We start from the raw sequence: 25,202 nt of genomic DNA, 5'->3' as shown, positions 1-25,202 counted from the left end.
GATGCTCAAAGCTCCCAGCAGGCCTTATGTTCAACATTTTCTTCCTGGCTTCCTTCTATTCCTCTTACATCTCTGAACCTGCCATCCAGTGAGGAATTCAAGCCCAGATTCAAGAGCCTGTGAAACCGAGCTACTGGAGTGTCCTGGACCCTATGGGTGGTCCAGCCTGAGGGAGCAACAGGGAGGGGATGAAGTGAACAGAAGCAGAGCTGGATGGGGTGGGGGGAGGAGGGCATAAGGGGACAAGGGCCAGGAGCAGAGGGGACCCAGATCAGAGCAGGGTTTCCAGGCTGAGGAAAGAGAGGACACCAGGGTGTGGAGGGTCCCCACAAGGTCAGGGAGGAAGAGCTTATCTGGAGGTCACAGCCATGGCCCCTCCGACCAGAGAGATAGCTGGGAATGGGCATGGTTCTGTGCTGGAGGAGGAATGGTGGAAGGAGAGGACAGAGAGACAGAGGTTCTGGTGACCAGACTCCTCCTATCCCGAGAGATGCCCCAAGGAGAGTGTGGGCCGCTCCTCTTGGGCTACTTTCCTACCTCGATCTCATGCACGTCACCCTGAGAATCCTGGAGAGGCTGCTGATCAAGTATGAGACCCAAAGGAGTTATCAGAAAGCATGATTTCTGACTGACAAAAGGACATTTTATTGAGAGCTGATTGGGTGCCCAGAGCAGGGCTGGGGATGACAGGTGTGAGCTTTGGCAAAAGCCCTCCAGGCCTGTCGGGAGCATCCCAATGCCTCAGTTGGGGAAGCCCTGGCACCCTCTCTTTAGTCTCTGTCCTTCTGCAGGTTCAGCTGTCCTCATCCCACCCCTGAGGCATCCCAGCCCTGAGTTGTCCTTTTCCTGGCTTGCATCAGCCTTAAGACCTTAGAGCTCCTTGAGAAATCCATCTGTCCTCCAGCATTGGTCTGCCTGAGATCTCCCCCAGGTAACTCTCCCTAGTATCTTCCTGCAGGGATTCTGTCTGTCCAGCTTGGTCCTTCTGTCTTTAACATGGTGTCTGTCTTTCAGGCTCTCCTCCCTTCCCAGCCAGTGAGATCCCAGGATTCCAGGGAGGAGCTTAGCCATTAGCCCAGAGACTGCTTGGGGTAGGACATGGTCCACACAAGCATGGTAAACATAGGGAAGGAGCAGAGGGTGGGCTGTCCTGTCCTGCTGGTCTGTCTTCTATATTCTTTTGGCTATTCTGGGTAAGATTGAAACTACCCCATAAGGAAAACTGAAGATTCCTTTTATCCCAGAGGCCAGCGGGGATGGTCAACTGGAGAAGCAGATCTGAGTCCCAGCGACGAGGGCAGGAAGGGGTCACGGGAACTGGCCCATCCTGTCCCCACCAGGTGCTGCAGAGCGGGAATAGGCCATAGGTGGTGAGATGGCCAGACAAAAAGTGAACTTTCCAGAATGCCAGAGCATTCAGATCCCAGTCCTAGACTGAATGGAAAGGAGAGAAATTCAAGTCCAAATTTCACTTTGGTTCTCAAAGAGAGAGACAGCACAGTCACCTGGGTCCCTCCACTGAACACATCACATGGTGACATAGCCTGGAGCACAAACCCTCTGTCGCCCGCACACGGCCGCCCCGCCAAACCCAGGCCCACCTGCAGATGCTAGGGAAGCTCAAGATCCAGCCTCCTCCTTGTGGGGGCTGGTCTGGGTCATGGGAGCTTGAGAGGGGGCTCCCTCCCCACTCGCATCTTTAGGTCCTTGGTGGGGAGGGTGAGCTTCCCCCCATCCCAAGCCATGGAGGGGCAGTGGGGAGTGTCTGAGTGACATATCCCATCCTAGGTAGCTTCCTGGAAGGAGCTCTGTGTGTGGCTCAGCTTGCTTGGGGAATGCTACCCGGCAGAACCGACAGACCTGTTTCCAACACAGACATGATGGGGCCTGTGACCTTGGCTGAGCGGAGGCCCATGGAGGCTTCTGGATGCCACCACACATCCTAGACACGTGCCCAATCTGGCCATGTGTGCAATAGCAGACATGCGTGTGTACTAGCATGTGCATGTGACCTGACCGTGCATGTGCACGTGTCCAGTCTGTGGGACACGGAGCCGGGACCCAAGCTCCTGAGCTAGCTCCTAGCACAGCAGTCTTCCTGGTTCTCAGAGCCCATTGCCAACTCCTAACGTGAGCTGGCTCATGGCTCACAGTTATCCAGCACACACTCCAGAATGTAAGCTTGTCATTGAACTCCTGGCCCCAGTGACTACCCATGGACATTTTGGTTTAGTGCTTGTGGTGGGGTCAGTGGTGGATTGGACTCTAAAGGGTCCCTGCTTCCCAGGAACCCCGAATACATGCTGGAACCCGATGACACACGTGGGAGGAGGAGTCCTCAGTGGCAGTGTGGGATTGAGTGACTAGGGTCCAGGGACTGAGGGTCCAGTACTGAGTGCGACAGAGACATCTGTGGGAGGAGCACAGGACAGTGTTCCTGGGGAGACAGGAGCAGGGGGTAACTTAAGGAAGGGTGAATGCTCTAGGCTGACAATAGGGAATATCTATACAGAGTAGATAACCAGCCAAAACATGGCAATGAGGGAGAGTGGACATCTCAGAAAGAGCTAGTCCCTGATGGTGAGGCCCTAGATCGAGGGTGGAGCTCACACGTTATCCAGGAGTCCACAGGGAACCAGAAGCGATGGGCTTCTGGTACTGGTGGTGACCGATGTGGTCCATGCAAGAAAAGTAAGCATGGAGACATGGTGGAGGAAGGCCTATCTGGGTTCTGCTGTCGGTTTCTCCTGTTCTGGAATATTCTCTGGCAATTCTGGGTGAGAGTGAAACTTGCCCTTCCAGAAACCTGACAATGCCTCTGTTGACTCCTTTCCCACAGGGTGAAATGTTCACATTTGAGTACACAATGTGTTTGAAACGCAATGAGCTGAGAACACGATTTCTGATTGAATAAAGAGCATTTTATTGAGTGTTGACTAGATACAGGGAGAAGGGCTGGGGTGACTCTGGTGAGGGTAGATCGTCCTGGAGGTCCTGTGGCTCCAGGCCCCGCTGGGTGGGAAGGGTGTCGGGGACCTAAGAGCACTGTGAGGGGACCACCTTCTTCTCCACGGTGTTGCCCTCGTGCGTGACCAGGCAGCTGAAGCTGCTGTGAGATTGCCACTTGTCAGGCGACAGGCTCAGGTAGCTGCTGGCTGCGTACTTGTTGTTGCTCTGTTTGGAGGGCTTGGTGGTCTCCACGCCTTGGGTGATGGGGCTGCCGTCTGCCTTCCAGGCCACTGTCATGCTGCTAGGGTAGAAGTCACTGATGAGGCATACCAGGGTGGCCTTGTTGGCCATGATCTCAGAGAATGTCAGGAAGAGCGTGACCGAGGGTGTAGACTTGGGCTGACCTATGTGGACAGAAGGGAGAGTGAAAGATGCAGGCAGAGTCAAAGTGTTGGGCCGCCCTTCCCTTACCTACAGCCTCTGTGACTGTTCCCATGGTGTCCATGCTTGTTTACCAGGAGACCCTCCTTTCAACTCCAGCCCTGGATAGCAAGCAGCCCCCGAGGCTCCCAGCAGCTCTGCCATGTCACCTCTCCCAGATGCGTGAGAAGTGATTCTGCGGCCTCAGTTTCTTCCTCAGGCCAGCATCTGGCCCTCATATCACTTCATTCTTCCAGATCCAGGTACTTGCCCTGTGAACTGGAGTCCCCTATCCAGCCTGCCAGGACAGCTCTGACGGTGTGTGGGGAGGTCCCAAGCCTGCGCCCAGTGGGGCATGGAGACCCTGTCACTCTCAGGAAAGGCTCTGTCCCTGCCTTCCAGCAGGAGGCCAGCCCTTGGACAGGTGAGACACCTGGGGGTTATGGGGCTCCAGGAACTGGTAAGGCTCTGCCCCATGGGACCTGCTCCTTTCTGACCAATGTCTTAGGATGGCTGTATTTCTGGTCACCCTGGCCTGCATCACTCTTGTCTCTGTGCCTGTGTCCTCGTGCCCTAGCAGAGGTTCTCAGCACTTCAGCCTAGAGCAAACCAGTCTGTTCTGTCCCCCTCCCATGGGCTTTCCCTCAGACTTCCCCTCTGTGTCCCCAGAGGCTGGGTTCACAAGCCCCAGCCATGTCCCCAGCCTCCTGTGTGGCCCTCCTAGCCTGGATGTTATTAAGCCCTTGGCCAAGACCTGAAGGGACTCTATGTAAGGCTGCCCCAGGACCCCTAGTCAGAACCTGCCTCAGACCCCACACAGCTGTCTGCCCTGGAAGAATGGAAGGAACATCCATTTTTGGATACCCCCCCCGCGGTGTAGGCCCCTGGAATCTGAACACATTCAACTATCAGATTCTAAAGATAAATGTTTGTACCATTGGGTCCTTCCTGCTGGTTCCCTCAGGCCAATCCACTTCCCCCAGATCCCACAGATCTGCTAGAGGCTCTGTCTTTAAGGTTGGGAGAGTGGACAGGAAGCAGCCCCCAAAGAAAACTAACATTCCCAAGACAACAGAGGGGTGGGACAGGTTGAGAAATGTGGTGAGAGCCACTTACCTAGGACAGTGAGCTGGGTTCCGTCACTGAAAACATACCAGGGTGACTGATTTTCAGGCCAAAATCCACCAGGCCAGCACCTGGGGCCTGCCCCGTGGGGCCCGGGCCAGAATAGGAACCTGTGATGGGCATAAAGCTGTAGTAGTGGGGCTGGGAAGTCAGCCTCCTAGAGGCTGTGACACACCTGGATGTCCCCATAGCCCAGAGGTGTCCCCATACCCAACCCACTGATTGAGGTAGACGCCGCCCATGTCTTGTATATTTCTCCCCTTTCCAAGGCTGTCCTGGTCATCTCCTAATCCTCAGGGCTGATGGTGACACTGCATGGAGTAGGTGTTCAGTAAAGCGCTGAGCCTCACATAGAGCTTCCAAGGGTTCCTCTCAAAATACAATTTCCCATGGTCCAGCCAGGTGGCTTCCTCTCTGGGCCTACTGGTTGGTCTGGGACTGGGACATTCCTGACTCATAATTCTCCCATGTGAAGACCCCCCACTTTTTCTCTACACATCAAGGCACAATGCAGTCCCACTTCTTTGATGAAGTTTTTTCTCTGATCTCTCAGACCGCTGTTTTTCTGTCCACCTATCCATGTGTTCATCCATCTATCATCCTTCCAACCAACCATCCACTTACCATCTATCCATCCAACAGTAGCTCCAGGCACTGTTTCATATCCTGAGACATGGAGAGCCTCCCTGGCTTTCATCTTCATCTCTCCCTGAAAATTCTCAGGTCAAGGCCAACAAGGCCCTCTTCCTGGTATTTTCCCAATTCCTGCTGTACATTATGTCTTTACAGGATGCAACATAGAGTCAGCCTCTCTTTTCAGTGACCCTCTTTCTGTTGGTACCTGAGACCTCCCATTCTCCTCCCCTAACCTCCCTTTCACTCCTGCCCATGCATGGCAGCTGACTCCCTGACCAGCACCCTGGATCCTCCTTCTTTGCCATCTTCCTACATTGTGGATTCCCACTACTGCCCATTTGGTGAGGCTTGAGTCTATTTCAGCTCCAAACCCTCTCCTTGACTCTTCCTAAATTGCTACTGACCATCTCCAGCTGTATGTTCAACAGGAATCTCAAATTTACCATACCCAAATGAGACTGACCACTGTTCCCCCAACCCAGCTCTTTTTCTGTCTTCATCTTGTCACATGTGACTATGAGTGCTCTCACTGCTCAACCCTCAGGCCAGATCTGTAGCTTCAATGCAATCCTAATCAAATTCCCAGCAAATTAGTTTGTTGATATTGGCAAACTGATTCTAAAGTTTCTATAGAGGGACAAAGGACTCAGATAGCTAACACAATTTTGAAAGGAAAGAGCAAAGTCGGAGAAATGACAGTATAAGACTTTGAGACTTACTATAAATCTACAACAATCAAGAAAGTGTGGTATTGACATAAATACAAACCAATGGAATAAACAGAACAGAGAGCCCAGAAATAAACTCTTATGCATAAAATCAAATGATTTTTGACAAGGGTGCCAAGACCATTCAATGGGGGAAGGACAGTCTTTTCAACAAATGGTACTGGGAAACATAGATATTCACATGCAGAAGAATGAAGTTGGACTCTTACTTAACATCATAGACAAAAATGAACTCAAAATGAATGCAAGACATAAATATAAGAGCTAAAACAATGACACTCTTAGAAGAAAATATAGGCCAAAAGTTTTACAACATTGGATTGGTAGTGATTTCTTGGATAAGACACTGAAGGCACAGGCAACAAAGGAAAACTAGACAAGTTGGACTTCATGAAAAATTCAAAGTTTTTTTTTTTTTTAATTTGACAGACAGAGATCACAAGTAGGCAGAGAGGCAGGCAGAGAGAGAGAGCGGGAAGCAGGCTCCCTGCTGAGCAGAGAGCCTGATGTGAGGCTCCATCCCAGGACCCTGGGATCATGACCAGAGCCGAAGGCAGGGTAAAACCCACTGAGCCATCCAGGCACCCCAAATTTAAAAACCTTAAAAAAAAAAAAAAGAAGAAAGATTTCAAACCAATAACTTAAGTCTACCTTAAGGAAATAGAAAAAGAAGAACAAGTTAATTCCAAAGCTAGCAGAAGGAAGGAAATAATAATGATTAGAGTAGAAATAAATGAATTAGAGAGTAAAACACAATAAAGAGAACCAGTACAACCAAAAGCTGGTTCTTCAAAGTTTAACAGCTTTGAGAAATGTTTACCAGACTGACAAATAGAAAACACAGAGAGAACTGGGACGCCTGGGTGGCTTTGGGGGAAACCAGGTGAAGGGGACCTGGGGTCCTTGTGTTGTTTCTTACAACTATATGTGAATCTACAATGATTTCAAAATAAAAAGTTTAATTTATGAAAAGGTTATATACTGTACTATTCCATGTATATGATAATTTGGAAAAGGCAAAACTATAGGGTCACAGAGAGATCAGTGGATGCCATGGTTGGGGCCCAGAAAGGGACTGATTACCAAAGGGAAACAAGGAAATTTTGGGGTGATGGAAATGTTCTCTCTCTTGATTGTGGTGCTAGTTACATGGCTCTATGATTTTATTAAAATTTACAGCTACTATACCAAAAAGAGGGAATTTTACTCTGTATAAATTAAAGTAAAATAAAAATAGAAATCTTTAATATGTTATTATAGCCACCAAATACATATCTCTATGTCTCTATCTCTATATATCTGTATCTCTATATATCATTTATTATTCTCTTCCATGATATGCCATAGTTAATTTTACCTTCTCTTATCGTTGGACTTTGAGGGTGTTTCTACTTTTTCCTCTGAACACACATACAATATTTAGCTCAAATTCTCATTATTTCCTCAAGATAAATTTCTAGGAGTGGAATTACTTGGTTAAAAGGAACGCAGGTTTTTATGAATTTTGACACATGGTGTCATTGTTCCAAGAATTTCGTCTCCCACTGACCATCCATGAGAACGCCCAGTCCTTCTCCGTCAACCCTCTGGCGTCATCACTTTAAATTCACTTGCCAGTTTCACAGGTGAGCTTGGTCATTGTGTGGACAGCCCTCTCTCTGCAGCTCTAATCTGCCGTCAAAAAATCCGCAGCCATTTTCCCAAGACACAGATCTGACTCTGAGAGTCCCGACGTGTAAGTCCCTCAAGGATCTCAGGAAAAAGCACCCGTGCGTGAAAGCCCCTGCAGTCTGCCACCAGTCTCCCTCTCCCCTCCCCCAGTCTCTGACGTGGCCTTCGCACCTCACTCTCCCCTCAGCCTTGGCTACTTCCTTTGCCTGCAGACATCCCATCACCGGCCAACAGCGTTTTGTCTGTGAAACCAGCTGGGTCATTTCCCTCCTCCCACCTTACTGCTCGAAAATGGTCTATCGGTCTGTCCTCAAGACGGCATGTGAGCTCCTTGTTTGGGCCCCATTCTCTCTATATCCACTGGCCCTGAGTGTCAGGAAAGTGAGTGGACGTCCTTGGGCGAGACCAAGGCCTTGCAGGCACCCCTTCTCTTGGACCATTTTGTTAAGATACAGGACACACTGGTGTGTCGCAGCGTTCCTTTAACTGGCTAGCAACCCCCCCCCCGGGGGGGGGGCATCCCGGCTCCTCCCTTTCCTGTTACTCCCACTTCCTCAATCTCCAAGGACCCGTGCACTTTGCCAGGGAACCCGCCACACACCTATCCAAGTCTTTCTAGCCCTGGATTCCCACCCTCAATCACCCAAGTCTGGTCGTGTCCTTTCCTTGCAAACATTCCCCAGGATGCCCCAGATGAAATCTGTCCTTCGAGGTGGGTCCGCCAGGTCAGGCGCTGGTCACCTGTTTGGCCTTTTCTCAGACCATCTTGGCCCCAGTGCCCACTCCTTCCAGCCCTGCAGACCACTGAGAGCTTTTCGGGCATTCTGTACCCATACCCCTTTGCCACTGTCCTTGGGTGTGGTTACTGTTTCACCTGCCCCTCTCCCGAGGGTCCTTGAGCTGGGGCCAAACCTTCCTCCCCTGGTATCCCAGCCCCAGCACAAGGCCTGACCCTGCATGGGGCTCCATCTCTCTCTCCGTGTTTCCCTGGACCCTGCCGGACGCTGAGATACCAGTCCTTGCCCGACCCCCACAGGTGCTGACCCACCCTCCGTGGCTGGCCTGCCAGTACAGAACAGACGCATCTCATCCTGTTCTAGCCCTTCACCACGACGACACCAGCATCCCTGGGGTGGGCGTCAGACTACAAGGCCCTCACCCAATTGGGACCCATTGCTTTGCAGGGTAGGCAGCTGAGGCTGCGAGGAGCAGACCTGTCAGCACCCCCAAGTTAGGAGATCGGGGTAGGAACAGCTGCAGGCCATTGGTTATGAGTGTTGGAGTCTGCACCAGCTATATGACACTGAGCAGATCCCCTCAGCTCTCTGGACCTCCATCCTCATCTGTAAAATGGGGATGACAGTGGGCTGTGCCTTGTGGGGCTGTTCAGGGACATTCTGCCCCTACAGGGATTAGTGCCCACAGTGAAGGTGCTGTTGTGTCACCCATTATCATGAACGGACCCAGACGCTTGGCACTTTGTCCAGGGACTTCCCACCCATACATGAGAGGCGGGGGCTGGGTTCAATCAGCAAGTGGGGGCTGACCGTGGCTCCCCAAAAGACCCTTGTGGGGGCCTTTCCCATGGAGGAGCTTGCACCCTGGGTGGCTCGAGTTCTTAGGGGGTGGGTTGCAGGAGGTGGCTCTGGTTGAAGATGCTTGGCAGAGGGTCCAGTGACCTGGGGACAGCAGGGAAGGCCCACTCTGAGGTAGGAAGCCTGCACCCTAGTGCTCCAGGGGGTGGCCCCTGCCCAGCAGGAGAAGGGCAAGGAGGTGACTCATCAGCATAAAGGAGGTGGCCTGGGCACCCTGGCCCAGCCACAGCACCCACCACCCACATGGATATCCTGCCCCTGCCTCCTGTTTCTTCCCTACCCAGAAGACCAAGGTGAGGTGAGTGAGCCGCTAGCCTTAGGTGCAAAATTTTGGAGTGCCAGAAAGTGCAGTAAGTCAGATAAATAATATTTTAATGCAATAGTAAAAAAAAAAAAAGCAAACAAGTATACCCTGGACAAAATGTCAACACTTTAAATAAAGCCAGGGTCTGTCCAGGCTCTCTTCTCACTGATTTTTTTCCCTTGTCTTTCTTGTCCCCCTCATAGCGGCTCAGTGTCCCAGGCCCAGTTCTGGCAGCAAAGACGCTCCCCTCCCGCACCCCCATGACTCACTCAGTCCCTTACCTGTCCCACAGGCTCCGAGAGCTGCTTCCTGCTGGGGCTCTGGGCTCTGGGGTGCTGTTCGGTGGGGCTACTGTCTTGGGGGGCAGCCGGCCCTGGGCACCCACAGCCAAGCCCAGCAGCAGCAGGGGCCAGCATGACTTGGGGCCAGGTCTCTGCCCCCAGGGGGCCTCAGAGCCCACCTGACCTGTCCCTGGCCTCATTTGCCTTCAGGGTCAAAGGACCTGCAGCCTGGAGATCCCTGGAGGAGATACAGTGGGTACCCTGGTCTTTCTTGCTGGCAGTGGGTATCCCAGTGTTCTGTGGCCCAAGTGGCCTGGTCCTCTGCCTGAACCTTCTCTCCAAGGCCCATGGCTGTTACTCCGGGGGGCTCTCTCCCAGCGGGCCATTGGCCAACTGCCCTGCTGTGGTTGGCATCCACAGCTCAACCGTCTTCCCTCACAGCTGCAAGCCTGGTCTTCCCCTGGGGCCCCGGGTGGGGTGCACCTGCTCCTGCCTTCCTTCTCAGAGGGCGACTGGTTCTGCGGAGCATCTCCCCTGGGACTGGAGAGGCCATGGAGGACCAAGGACGCCAGGGGAGTGGGAGCCGCCAGCATTCGGGGCTTGGACTGGCGCTGCTGTTCTGAGCAGCCTGGGGGCAGGGGTGGCCACAGGGGAGGAAACAGGTGTAGTTTAGCAGGAAGCCGATGTTCAAGTTCGGGAATCATGATACAATTCTAAAAACAGTGTTTAAAGCACCTTGTTCAGCACCTCATGGGAGTCATCTCTCTCTTTCTCTTTCACACACACACACACGCAGACTCACTCACACCCTCACAGATTTTATCCAGAGGTCAAGTCATAAGTATAGCATGGACATACTGCACACAGTAATGGCTTCCGTGAGATCCCTTTTCCATCTCCCTGGAATGCGCACACACTGTCCGTCCGGGAACCCCTGCTTAGGTGTGGGGTGGGCAGAAGCAATGAAGAGGGACTGAGCCCCAGCATGGGGTGGCCAGAGCCTGGCTCTGCAGTGGGCGCCGCCAGGAGGGATACTCTGGTCACCAGAGGGGACCAGCCAGCCCTGCCTCCCGGAGGCCCGGATGTCCCCAGGGGGACCAGAGTATCCCTCCTCGCATCACTGGGAGATCACAGCCGGAGCCGAAACCAAGAGTCAGGCACTTAACCGACTAAGCCACCAAGGCGCCCCTTAATGTACTTAAAAAAAAAAAAAATTAAATCCAATTAATTAACTTAGAAGGTATTATTGGTTTCAGAGGCAGAGGTCAGTGATTCATCAGTCTTATATAACACCCAGTGCTCCTTACATCACGTGCCCTCCTTTTTTTTTTTTTAAACCACCATGGTATTTTTATTTTGTGCTATACTATTCAAATAAACTATATTCAGATATAATTTTCTATTAATTTTTACAGTTCCCAAGTTCAGCCTTGGCTTTCTCCTCCACCCTAGTACCTAGTCCTTTTTTTTCTTAATTATTAAATTATTTTATTTTTTTTAAAAACATATAATGTATTATTAGCCCCAGGGGTACAGGTCTGTGAATCGTCAGGTTTACACACTTCACAGCACTCACCATAGCACATACCCTCCCCAATGTCCATAACCCCACCACCCTCTCCCTACTCCTCTCCCCCCGGCCACCCTCAGTTTGTTTTGTGACATTAAGAGTCTCTTATGGTTTGTCTCCCTCCCAATCCCATCTTGTTTCATTTATTCTTTTCCTACCCCCAAACCCCCCACGTTACCTCTCCACATCCTCGTATCAGGGAGATCATATGATAGTTGTCTTTCTCTGATTGACTTATTTCGCTAAGCATTATACACTCTAGTTCCATCCACGTCATCACAAATGGCAAGATTTCATTTCTTTTGATGGCTGCAAAGTATTCCATTGTACATATATATACCTTATCTTCTTTATCCATTCATCTGTTGATTGACATCTAGGTTCTTTCCATAGTTTGGCTATTGACATCACATGCCCTCCTTAATGTCCATCACCCAGGTACCCCCTCCCTCCAGCAACCCTCAGTTTGTTTCCCATAATTAAGAGGCTCTTATGGTTTGTCTCCCTCTCTGATTTTGTCTTGTTTTATTTTTTCCTCTTCCCCTATGATTCTGTTTTGTTTCTCACATTTCTCATATCAGAGAGATCATATGATAATTGTCTTTCTTTGATTGACTTATTTCGTTAGCATAATACCCTCTAGTTTCATCCATGTTGTTGCAAATGGCACAATTTCATTTTTTGATGGGCTGAGTAGTATTCCATTGTATGTCTATACCTCATCTTCTTTATCCATTCATCTGTTGTTGGACATCTGGGCTCTTTCCATAGTTTGGCTATTGTGGGCATTGCTGCTACAAACATTGGGGTACACATGCCCCTTCAGATCACTGCATTTGTTTCTTTTGGGTAAATACCCAGTAGTGTGATTGCTAGGTCATAGGGTAGCTCTATTTTCAACTTTTTGAGGAACCTTCATACTGTTTTCTAGAATGGCTGCACCAGCTTGCATTCCCACCAACAAGACAGGAGGGTTCCCTTTTCTCCACATCCTCACCACCACCTGTCATTCTTGACTTGTTAATTTTAGCCATTCTGATTGGTGTGAGGTGGTATCTCATTGTGGTTTCGATATGTATTTCCCTGATGCCGAGTGATGTTAAGCATTTTTTCATTTATCTATTGGCCATTTGGATGTCTGTCTTGGAGAAATGTCTGTTCATGTCTTCTTCCCATTTCTTGATTGGATTATTTGTTCTTTGGGTGTAGAGTTTAAGAATTTCTTTATAGATCTTGGATACTAGCCCTTTATCTGATAAGGCATTTTCACTGATCTTCTCCCATTCTCTCAGTTGTCTTTTGGTTTTGTCGACTATTTCCTTTTCTGTGCAGAAGTTTTTTTCTTGATGAAGTCCCAATAGTTCATCTTTGCCTTTGTTTCCCTTGCTTTTGGGGGCGTGTCTAGCAAGAAGTTGCTGCAGCCGAGGTTGCTGCTGCCTGTGTTCTCCTCAAGGATTTGGATGAATTCCTGTCTCCCATTTAAGTCTTCATCCCTTTTGAGTCTATTTTTGTGGATGGCGAATGTGCTTTTTAAATGGAAAAGTACAGCGAACATAACGCATATGGAGGACGGCTGTTACGATCACATTTCTTATTGCTGTTCTTGTTAGTATACCCACCAGCTGGTCCATCTGGTGGGGCCGAGGAAAAAAATCACCGGCTAGCAAAAAAATAAATGACACCCTAGTTATATCAACTGTCACGTTTCGAAGTTTGTCTTGTCATTCAGAGGGCTGTTATAGCAGTTCGGTCAGTTGCAACTAGCATTTTGCAAAAGTGAAGTAGCCTAGAGCAGTGGGGAGAACAGAGAGGGTCCAGTGCAAGGAGCGGGGTGCTGACGGTTCACAGGATTTGGCTTCAGCTATCGAAATTCATATCAGTACTCTGGATGATGATGGGAAATGCCTTTCTTAGTGGGAATTTTGATAGGAAAACTTGAGGAAAATGCTATCTAGCAACACACTGGTTTGTCTGTGCAATCCAGCTGAAGCTAGCTGTCAAATCCACCTGCCCTTCACGGTTGGCAGACCTGGAGTTCAAGTTTGAAACCACCCCTTGTTTTAGATCCTCTAGATCCTGGTGTATCCTGGAGCAGTGAGGTCCTGGTGGCTTATCCATCTTTGTAAGGTTTCCTCTAGTGTCCCCCAGAGTGAATTTCATGGGTGCCATATGCCCTCATGGATTCGGGTGTTTCCTTGGCATCTGTCCAACCATGGTCCCAGATGCTGTAATAGACATTCTGACTTCCTCCTCGCACATGGAGCTCATGAGGGCCAAGTGAGGTTGGACTCCATGCAGGATTGTGATTCTGTTTGGATCTCTGGGTCCCACATTTAGTGACCCAGCATCCCTGAGGGCCAGGCACTGCGTCCTGGAGAGTTCACGGTCAACAGGGAAATGGACAAGGCACGGAACAGTAACGGGGCCAAGCACCCTAGCAGACGTCATATAGGGGACAGGGGCAGACCTTGGGAAGCCCCAGATTCAGTCCAGCTTTTCCTCATTGTGATACTGAACCTGCTCTGGCCTCTGACCTCAGGCTTCCTGCACCTTTGGACCTGGGGCCAGGTTTGTCCCAGGGATCCAGGTTGAAGCTGCTCCCCATGCCCCAGCAACCCTGTGTGGGTGTGACACACTCAGCCAGTGTCCAGGGTTCTGAAACTGTGGTTCTACCTGGGACAGCCCCAGGTCTCAGAGTGAAGGAGGGGCTGGACCTAAGCTCAGGAACCCTAGCTGTCTTGCCATGGTCTTTGGGGATCACTGTCACAGACCACATCCTCCCATGATTGCAAGGTTGAAAATCCAGGTTTGACTGCATCCTGAGGACTCTCACAGGCTGGCCTGGGCTTTCTTTCTTTTATAAAGATTTTATTTATTTATTTGACACAGAGAGAGAGAGAGAGAGACAACAAGAGAGGGAGTGGGAAAGGGAGAAGCAGGCTTCCTGCTCATCAGGGAGCAGGATGAGGGGCCGGAGGGGGCGGGGCTCGATGGGGGCGGGAGTCAATCCCCAAACCCTGGGATCATGACCTGAGTTTAAGGCAGACGCTTAACGATTGAGATTGAGTTACAAGGCACCCCATGGGCTGAGCTTCCTCAGCTGGTGCAGTGGCAGCTCTGACCCACCCAGGACTGCCCCCACCCCTTCCCTGGACTGGATTCAGGCCTGGCCTAAAAGCCATTTGTATTCACGGTATTTTTTTTTTTTTAAGATTTTATTTATTTACTTGAGAGAGAGACAGTGAGAGAGAGCATGAATGAAGAGAAGGTCAGAGGGAGAAGCAGACTCCCCATGGAGCCGGGAGTCCGATGCGGGACTCGATCCCGGGACTCCAGGATCCTGGAGTCCCGGGATCATGACCTGAGCCGAAGGCAGTCGTCCAACCAACTGAGCCACCCAGGCGTCCCTGTATTCACGGTATTTCTTAAGCCTTGGTTGAAATCGACGAACAGGAGACAAAGCCAGTCCTGTTCACCCACCTGTCCTGGCAGTTTTAATGGAAGAATGCCGCCAGCAATGTCCAATGCCTGTCTGTTTCCCTGGGCAGCAAATCTCACGGGTTCCTGGGATGGAGGGAACTACGGGAGGGCAGCAACAGCCCCAGGCAGAGGGAGAAGCCTCCAAGTCCTGGGGGGGTGAGGGCTTCGAAAGTGAAGGGTGGGGGTGGCAGGGGGGCAAAGGGGGCGGGGACTGGATGCGGGAGGAGGGACCGCAAGTCATCAAGGAAGCAGGGCTGCAAAGATCCAGTGGGAGGCTTGGTCAAGATGTCAAAACAGCCCAGACTACCTAGGAGAGAAGGGGTGTGCAGTTTACAACCCAGTGGCGCCAGAGACCAAGGGGAAGTGACTTCTCCGCTTGCCCAAACGCGTGGTTTGCAGGCAAGCCTCTCACCCGGTGAGGCTGAACCAGATGATGAGGGCTAAGGACATGCTTTCTCAGTCTTCGGCGTGCAGAGAATGCCAGGGACCTGGCGAAAGTGTGGATTCACATTCAGCACGTCTGAGCTGGCCCCGGAAACGAGTTTTTTTGTTTGTTTGTTTTGTTTTGTTTTTAAAGCTCCCAGGGGGTGTCGTGGCTGCCACCCTGCAGACGGACCACACTTGGAGTAACAAGGAGCAAATGCGACTCTGTACTGCCCCCTGGCGGCCTTGTTGAAAGGTGTTCGCACTGGTCCAATAGGTAGGTGATGGAGATCGGGGCGGCCACCTGCGGCCAGAGGGGCGACTCTGGGGGCCAGATCTGACCTCTGGTGAGCTGAAGCCGAGCTCGAACTAGATCGTCAGAAGGTAGAACATTCGGAAGCCCGTGCCTCTTGAGATGCAGAAAATGAGAGGAGAGTGCGGATTTGAGGCACTTGCGCATACTTCCCAGTTAGAGGGTGGTTCCTGGAATGGCGGGGAGGGTTGTGGTTGGCCTGTAAAGACAATTATCCTTGCAGCTCCATCGGCTTCAGCGGCATTCCACATAGTCCAGCGTAGACTGCCTGCTCCCCAACTTCCAGCCTCCCTGTGCCTTACCTCTGGTGAAAAACGAAGCCTCGGGGAAGGGGACAGGAGGCTTGCAGGGGATGGCGGTATTTTCCTCAGACTTTCACTCTTTCATTTTGAGGGAGTGATGTAAGGTGGGCTAATGTTATCCTGACATTATCCTCTTTTTTTTTTTTTTTCCTTTTGGGAGAGTAGACTGTTCGCTTCCCATATGCTCCTCCCACCCTTGTTTGGATCCCAAGGATCAGAAACCGTATTCAGGATTTATTCAAACAGGTTCCTTCATCTGGTAATAGTGGTTGGAGACTCTGATATCCCAGTTTTCCTTCTTCTTCCCTTTTTTTTTTTTTTTTTCTTTTCTGGCTGTTTATTGAAACTTTTCATTCTGGGTTCATTATAATATTTTTTGTTATGTTAATTTTACTAAGTTTTAAAATGTTAATTCCAGTGCATAATGTACAGTCTTATATTAGTCTCAGCTCCCAATACTCCACTTTCAGTAGTACATGGAAGAAGTAGATGGAAGCTGAACAAGGCCATAGAGGATCTGAACAATATCGTAAGCCAACAAAAGCCAACAGACATCTCTAGAACAGTCCATCCACTCGACAATAGCAGTGCACACATTCTTCTCAAGCGCACGTGGAACATTCCCCAGGATAGCCCTTATGGGAGGTGATAGAATCAGTCTTCCTAAATTTAAAGGGATTGAGATAACACAAAGTAAAATCTCTCACCGCAAAGGACCGAAATAAGAAAGAAATCACAGAAGCAAATTTGGGGAATTCACAAATATGTGGAAATTGGACATGTTCCTAAATAGTCAATGGGGCAAAAAAAGAAATCACAAAAGAAATTAGAAAATATTTAAGATGAATGGAAATGATAACACAATGTACTAAAACTTGTGGGCAACGATGTCTTGGGTATCGCACCAAAAGCACAGATAACAAAAGAAAAAATAGACAAATCAGACTACATCAGATCTAAAACTTATTTGAGTCAGAGGACACAATCGAGAGTGAAGAGGCAATACACAGAATGGGAGAAAATATTTGCAAATCAAATATGTGATACAGGATTGATATCCAGGGTATAGAAAGAACTCCTACAACCCAAAGCCAAAAATCCTAACACAGGGATGCCAGGATGGCACAAGTTGGCTGAGTGTCCAACTCTTGATTTCTCTCAGGTCACAATCTCAGGGTCCTGGGATCAAGCCCCATGTTGGGCTCCACACTCTGTGGGGAGTCTGCTTGAGATTCTCTCTCTCTCTCTCTCCCTCTGCCCTTCCCCCTACTCACACATGAGCTCTCTTTCTCTAAAATGAATAAATACAGGGACGCCTGGGTAGCTCAGTTGGTTAAGCGGCTGCCTTCGGCTCAGGTCATGATCCCAGCATCCTGGGATCGAGTCCCACATCAGGCTCCTTTCTTGGCAGGGAGCCTGCTTCTCCCTCTGCCTCTAGCCTGCCACTCTGTCTGCCTGTGCTTGCGCTCTGTATCTCTCTCTCTCTCTAACAAATAAATAAAACCTTAAAAAAATAATAAAATAAAATGAATAAATATAATCTTAAAAAAAAAAAAACCCAACAATCCAGTTTAAAAAATGAGCAAAAGACTTGAACAGCCATTTCCCTAAAGATACAGAATGACTGGCCACAGGCCAAGGAGTACATGAAAAAATTGTTCAAAAATCACTGGCCACAGGCCAAGGAGTACGTGAAAAAATTGTTCAAAAATCACTCATCATTGGGGAAATGAAAACCAAAACCATAATGAGAAGCCACTTCACATCCACCATATGCCTGTTACTAAAATGTTCTCAAGGTCCGTCTTTTCTTTTTATGGCTGAATGATGTTCCATGGTATGGATAGACCATATTTTGTTTACTCATATGCCGATCGATGGACAAATGTTGGTTCTACCTTTTAACTGTTGTAAATAATGCTGCTATGAACACAGTTGTGCAAATATGTCTTTGAGATCTTATTTTCAATTCTTAGGCTATATGCCCAGAAGTGGAATTACTTGATTAAATGGTAATTCTGTTTTTCATTTTTTGAGGCTCCTCAGTACATGTTCTATAATAGCTGTACCATTTTGCCTTCCCACCAAGGGCACAGGGTTCCCATTTCTCCACATCCTCACCCACATTTGTAATTTTCTGTTCTTTTAATAATAGATATCACAGAGGATGTGAGGGACTTGAACAGCCATTTCCCTATGTGCACGTCCCCAGTGGGCGTCATCTGATCCATCAAGGGTCTGCACAGAACACAAAGGCAGGGGAAGGTTGGAGCTACTCTCCCTCCCACTGTCTGCATGAGCTGGGACATTGATCTTCCTCTGCACTGGGTGCTCCTGGTCCCCGAGCCTTCAGATTTGGACTAGAATCTACACCATTGCCCACTCACCACTCCCCAGCTCTTGCGCCTTTGAACCACACCTCCAGTCTGTGGGGCTTCCAGCTTGCGGATAGCAGATGGCAGGACTTCTCAGCCTCTGTGATCACATGAAGCAATACCTTACCATAAGTCTCTAGATATTGCTAGATCTATCTGTATTCCTCTTTTTTTTTTTTTTAAAGATTTTATTTATTTGACAGAGATCACAAGTAGGCAGAGAGGCAGGCAGAGAGAGAGAAGAGGAAGCAGGCTCCCCACTGAGCAGAGAGCCTGATATGGGGCTCGATCCCAGGACCCTGAGATCATGACCTGAGCTGAAGGCAGAGGCTTTAACCCACTGAGCCACCCAGGTGCCCCTCTACCTGTCTTCTTAAAATTTTAAAAATTTATTTGATAGAGAACACAAGTAGGCAGAGCAATAGGCAGAAGGAGAGGGAGAAGCAGGCTCTCCACTGAGCAGGGAGCCTGATGTGGGGCTCGATCCCAGGACCCTGGGATTATGACCTGAGCCAAAGGCAGCCACTTAATCAACTGAGCTACCCAGATGTCCCTATCTGTCTGTCTTCTATGTCCATCTGTATCTCTTATTGGTTTTGTTTTTCTGGAGAACCCTAAGATAAAGGTCAAGGCCAAGGAGAAGAGAGGGGTCAGGGATGGAGTAACATTTTGTCTGAATGCAATTTTCCATGAATAATTTTAAGTATATAAGAAAAATCTATAATTTCACTCCTTAAACTTTCCACCTGTGCAGGTGAAAATCCACCATAAACAAAGTTTATGGCCGAGTTGAGGCACCGGGGAATATGATTTAATCCAGAGGGAAGGGAGGAGGATCGGCCGTATTTCCAAGAGATGGGAAGAAAGGAGGACCCTGGGCATCAGGCTGAGCAGGTGTGAGGCTGAAGACGACGGAGAAGACACGAAGCCCAGAGACACAAGGGAATGGCCCAGATGTCTTCAGGAGGCTGAGCCATTGCTGCTCACTGGACTCCTGTGTGTCCAGATGGAAGGTTGGTCTGTGAGGAAATGGCGCTGGTTGCTTCGGATGAGTGATGTGGTTTGACATGATGGCCAGTTACACACTCAAAATACCCTGGTGCTTAAAATGCCAGGCATTGTTTCCAGAAGCTTCTTCTTATTTTTTTTTTTAAGATTTTACTTACTTATTTGACAGACAAAAATAGCAAGAGAGAGTAAAAGCAGGGGGAGCAGCACGCTCTCCAGTGAGCAGGGAGTCCAATGTGGAGCTCGATCCCAGGACCCTGGGGTCATGACCTGAGCCGAAGACAAATGCTTAACTGACTCAGCCACCCAGGGGCCCCCTCCAGAAGCTTAAGATGAGCAACTAAACAAAGGCACAGGGCTTCTCCTGTCTGCTGTCCCGTCTCACCACTGCGCTGTCCACTCTCCTGAAGGAGCCTTTCTGACTGCTACCCCCCCCCACACCCCCACCTTGGCTTGCTCAACTCCGTAGGGGTCCATGTCCCTTGTAGTCCTCGCCTGTGGGGGCTCTGCAGGGACTCTTTCAGACAGAGGATGAGGCTGACTCCTCCAGAGGCTGCCTGGGGCCAGGGGAGAGGCTCCATGGGACTCACAGACAAACCCCCCCAGCTGACCAGCCCTGTCCATCTCTCCTTGCCCTGCCAGCACCACTGGGAAGATGAGACCCCAGCTCAGTGGGAAGTGGCTACTCAACAGCCCTTGACCAGGGTTGACCATGACAGAACATCGGTCTGACTTGCAAGTAGCCCAAAACACAATACCCGAGGGAAAGCTTTTGTCGAAGACATCTGTGTTATGTGTGGGAAGTAAGATCTCTCCAAGATACAGAGGCTGAGCAAAGCTCTTAAAAATATTTATATCAGAAACAATGAGAACATACATGAACCTGACACATGCATGCGGGTGGGGGGAGGTGTCTCAGGTTGTGCACACAGCTCTGTCTGATACCTGCCTTTTCGGGCACTCCAGTGGTTCTCTCCTAGGCTTGGCCACCACCTGGGTCATATAGGTAGTGACTTCAACTGGGGCACAATCTCAATTTGATTTGATTTGATTTTTTAAAGATTTTATTTATTATTTATTTGAGAGAGAGAGACAGAGAGGAAGCACAAGCTAGGGGTGGAGGGGCAGAGGAAGAGGGAGACAGCATTGTGGGACTCGATCCCAGGACCCCGGGATCATGACCTGAGCTGAAGGCGGATGCTTAACTGACTGAGCTACCCAGGCCCCCCACCACCTCAATTTTAAAAGAAATCACACTTGAGCATTAAAAAAGAAACCAATAAAATAAAATTCTCTTGTGGTGACCTTTCCATTCTCTCAGGGAAAAGCTAAAATCCTTACAGCAACTTCCAGGCCCTCAGCCTGCTCCTCAGCCACCTTGTCGCCTCTATTCGCAGAGCTCCTGGTCTGGCTGTTCAGAGAACATTCATAGAACGTTCTGGGCACCCTTCCACCTAAGGTCACCTGCATTGGGTGTTCCCACCCCTGGCCTGGCTGTCGTCGTCTTGTCCGTCTGACTCACCCTCCCCGCAGCGGCTACTGCTAAGGCGCCCCCGCCCCCCTGCCAGAAAGGTCTGTCCTGCCCCCAACCAGGACAGCACTCCCATGACCCTCTGTCCCAACCTTGCCTTGTCACCACCTTACATATGATGTATTTGCTTAGTTGTTCAGTGCTTGTCTCCTTCCAACAAAATGTGAGATCCCTGAGGGGCTGACACCTGTGTCCCCACTGCTGGATGTGTCTGTCAGATGGTATTCCCTCAATGATTATTGAATGATGAAATGAAGTTCTTGTCCATGATGGAAAAATAAAGGAGCGGGAGTCTGGGTGGGCAAGATGGGTGAAGGCAGTCAAAGATACAAACTTCCAGGGACGCCTGGGTGGCTCAGTTGGTTAAGTGTCTGCCTTCAGCTCAGGTCATGATCTTGGGGTCCTAGGATTGAGCCCCACATTGGGGTCCCTGTTCAGTGGGGAGCCTGCTTCTCCCTCTGCCTCTGCCGCTCTCCCTGCTTGTGCTCGCTCTCTCTCAAATAAATAATTTTTTTTTTTTTAAAAAAGGTACAAACTTCTAGTTGTAAGAAAAGTAAGTCCTGGGATGCCTGTGTGGCTCATTTGGTGGAGTGACTGCCTTCGGCTCAGGTCATGATCCCAGCGTCCTGGGATCGAGTCCCACATCGGGCTCCTTGCTCAGCAGGGAGCCTGCTTCTCTCTCTGTCTCTGCCTGCCATTCTGTCTGCCTGTGCTCTCTCTCGCTCTCTCTCTCTGACAAATAAATAAATAAAATCTTTTTTTTTTTTTAAAGATGTTATTTATTTATTTATTTGACAGAGAGAGATCACAAGCAGGCAGAGAGGCAGGCAGAGAGAAAGGAGGAAGCAGGCTCACCACCGAGCGGAGAGCCCGATGCGGGGCTCGATTCCAGGACACTGAGATCACGACCCGAGCCAAAGGCAGTGGCCCAACCCACTGAACCACCCAGGCGCCCAATAAAATTTTTTTTTTTAAAAGATTTTATTTATTTATTTGACAGACAGAGATCACAAGTAGGCAGAGAGGCAGGCAGAGAGAGAGGAGGAAGCAGGCTCTCCACTGAGCAGAGAGCCCGATGTGGAGCTTGATCCCAGTACCCTGGGATCACAACCCAAGCTGAAGGCAGTGGCTTTAACCCACTGAGCCACCCAGGTGCCCCAATAAAATCTTTAAAAAAGTAAGAAAAGTAAGTCCTAGGAATATAATGTACATTATGGGGACTCTAGTTAACAAAACTGTGATGTATTTGAAAGTTAAGAGAGTTAATCTTAAAGGTTCTCATCACAAGAAAAAAAATACCTATATGTGGTGATGGTAGTTAACAAAACTTACAGTGGTAATCTCTTCGCAATAGACACATATAATCATATCCCACACCTAAAATGAATACAGTGTTATATGTCAGTTACGTCTCAGTTAGAAGTACATTTGACAAGTGAAGCAGGTCCAGAAAGAAGTGGGATGATATTTCAGACCAGACTGGGCGTGTTCAGGGTGATATGGCAGTAGACATGATATTTCAAATATTAAATGAAATTCAAGATTCTGTTTATTTTGGCTATTTATGTTTTTCTGGATATACAACCTTTTGGATTATAGATGCATAGTTGATTTTCCATTTGCTGTGGTAAATAATGTTTTGCCATTCAATTAAACTGTAAGAAGCTGGGTGCCTGGGTGGCTCAGTGGGTTAAGCCGCTGCCTTCGGCTCGGGTCGTGATCTCAGGGTCCTGGGATCGAGTCCCACATTGGGCTCTCTGCTCAGCGGGGAGCCTGCTTCCTCCTCTCTCTCTCTGCCTGCCTCTCTGCCTACTTGTGATCTCTCTCTGTCAAATAAATAAATAAAATCTTTTAAATAAAACTGTAAGAAGCTAATACATTTTACTCCTTTTTTAAAAAGACTTTATTTATTTATTTGACAGACAGAGATCACAAGTAGGCAGAGAGGCAGGCAGAGAGAGAGAGGGAAGCAGACACCCCACTGAGCAGAGAGCCTGATGCGGGGCTTGCTCCCAGGACCCTGAGATCACGACCTGAGCCGAAGGCAGAGACTTAACCCACTGAGCCACCCAGGCGCCCCCAATTAACTCTTCTTAATAGCAAAAATAATTTGAAAGTGTTTTATGTATCCTAGCAAATGAGAGAAGAACATTAGATGAAACATCAATAATCTAATTGCTTGTTCTCTGAAGAAATAATTATGAGCAGAAAAGAATCATCTGTCCCTTAAAGAGTGAAATTTGAAGCACAATATAAGCATGTAGTTAAGTCTTTTGTTATTAAGCCTTACCAGAACTTGCCACATTTAAAAAAAATGCAGCTACCTATCTTCTCTGTATGCAAAGATACATTTCAGATATATTGAATAGCTAAAAACAAAGCAAAACAAGCAGAAAAAAGAATGCATTAAATTTTTTTTTTTTTATTAAGTAAACGCTACACCACCCAACGTGGGGCTTGAACTCAAGACCACAAGATCAAGAGCCCCTACTCCCCCTACGGAGACAGCTAGGTGCCCCAAGTTAATGCATTATTAAACATAGAATTAAGAAGGGTTATGTAACAAGAAGCAGGAGCCAAGAAAGAAAAGATGGAAACGTTCGGCTGCCCGGAACGAACCCCCATCTGTTCGTTCTTCAGGCACCCCATCTCTCAGAGCAGAGCTGGCAGCTCCGGGGCTGGAATCCTGTCCACTGTCTGTCCGATGCTGGGGTCTTGGATGGAAGAACCCCTCAGGGAAAGACTGAAATTTGACCTGTGGCCAGCAAGGGGCGCTGTGGCCTCGTCCCAGGGTGTCCTCGCGTGGGCTGCTCACAACTGCCTCCCAGTCTTGGATTGAGCTTCCTGCTCACTGATGCAGACTCAGTGGCAGACTCCACGGCACCTGGACTTGTGTACTGACCCAGCAGCTGCTTCCTTCCTTTCCTTGTCATGCAGAAAACTCTATGTCAAGCCCCAGCCATGCCAGTGTCCCAGATCAGTGCTGATTTTTGAAGGGCGCGCCTCTGCCTCACCCTCCTCCAGTCAATAGCTGTGGCCACCACCTAAGGGCGGACAAGCCCATCATCACTGGCAGTATTCACGTTCTTTGCAATGTGATTTTCCCATTTCTGTTGACTTCCCTCTATGCTCCACAATCTTACAAGCTATAAACCAGAATAAACTCATCATCAGATTTCTCTAGAAATCTTTCTTCTCAGTCACTTGGGGTTGGCTTCATACCATTTTGCCTGAGCTCAACTAAACCACGTTAGCAGAATTCTCTTCCCTGCATGGCTTGGCTAGGATGAGGTGTAGGGGAACACTCAACGGAAGATCTGGAAGTTGAATGCAATGCTGCGTCATTGTTTCTGTGCCAGGGGTCACTGCCAGCACTGAGGTTAACGTGGGAGAGATGGGTATAAATTTGCCTATGTTGCTTTCTTTCCCAACTGCGGATCTGGATAACCTAGAGCGAGCTCAGGCTCAACAATAGAGGAGAGGCAGTAGCCTGTGAATATTGCTCCACCACTCACACCCCGGCAAAACATCCACCCTCCTAGTAATCCTTTGTTCTGTATCCTTCACAGTGATTCTGCTTCCCTAGTCAACCCTGACTGACACTTACCTAAATCGGAACCCTCGTACACATCAGGACTCTCCATCTGCCTCCAAAATCTTTTGAATTAACATAGTCCTCTTGGTCTCCACTGAGAGAATCTTCATTCAGCCTCTGGAGATTGTAGTAGAAGCTGTCTGGGACCTGCCTGTATTCCCTCAACACTTGCATTTCTGCTTGACTTCTAGTTTCTATCACCTGGGCATCTCTGGCCATCAGTGCCGGTGTGCAGGGGAGGACAAGGGTGCAAGAAATTAGCTCCTCCCAGAGCAGCTCTCAACCAATGACCGATGAGAGTTGGTAGGTACATAGACACCTTGGTTCTCCCACCCTTCCAAGGCAGTAGTCTTGTAAGGGCCTATTCAGCCAGAGCGGCCCCACCCCGGTTGAACTGCCATTTTGTTGTAAAACTTAAATTGACTCTTGCCCCACTCCCCCACCGGGGAACTTACTTGAAAACAAGTCCTGGAAACCAGTCCCAGGTAAAAAAGCCCAAATACAAAGGTGGGTCAGGCCAGGTGGAGGTATTCAATCAGTAGGGGTGCATACTGTCTCCTAGCTACCAAGGAGTATGAGCCCCACCCTTTGGGCACCTTTTGGGTGCCAATTCTGACCAAGGTGATAGGCTGATTCAAATGTCTACTAGGGTAAATTGTAATTCAATTGGTCACTTATGTGTGACCTAACATGACTGTGCAGCTTTCTCTGTGTGTTACAATTTCATTGGCCACCTGTGTGTGGCCAGGCCCAACCACATGGCTTTTGCTCTATAAAAATTAGCCTGTGAAACAGAGGGGGGTCACCCTCTCTGTAAGGGGCGGCCCCGACCGGTCTGTTTGACAGTCGGTCTGATTCTTGATGCTTGGCACGAAATAAAGCTTTGTTTCACCTTC

At 49.2% G+C, this 25,202-nt stretch overlaps 1 long non-coding RNA gene and 1 gene segment (V, D, J or C); one reads left to right on the top strand and one right to left on the bottom strand.

Moving 5' to 3' along the window:
- Positions 1-2,899: 2,899 nt before the first annotated feature.
- On the bottom strand, positions 2,900-10,339 carry LOC309847469 (immunoglobulin lambda-like polypeptide 5). The segment is given in 3 exons: positions 9,710-10,339; positions 4,486-4,604; positions 2,900-3,353 (listed from the first exon to the last, which is right to left on the bottom strand).
- On the top strand, positions 7,843-25,202 carry LOC309847483. Of its 2 annotated transcripts, none has more exons than XR_014302449.1 (3): positions 7,843-9,422; positions 15,337-15,459; positions 23,352-25,202. It is a non-coding gene; the product is annotated as an uncharacterized lncRNA (long non-coding RNA). The 2 variants fall into 2 exon arrangements; XR_014302450.1 differs by lacking the exon at positions 7,843-9,422 and adding an exon at positions 14,344-14,472.

This window comes from Mustela nivalis (genome assembly GCF_964662115.1).
Source record: "Mustela nivalis genome assembly, chromosome: 14".
NCBI lineage: Eukaryota > Metazoa > Chordata > Mammalia > Carnivora > Mustelidae > Mustela > Mustela nivalis.
Note: the sequence above shows the minus strand (reverse complement) of the source record. Positions and strands in the feature narration are given on the sequence as shown.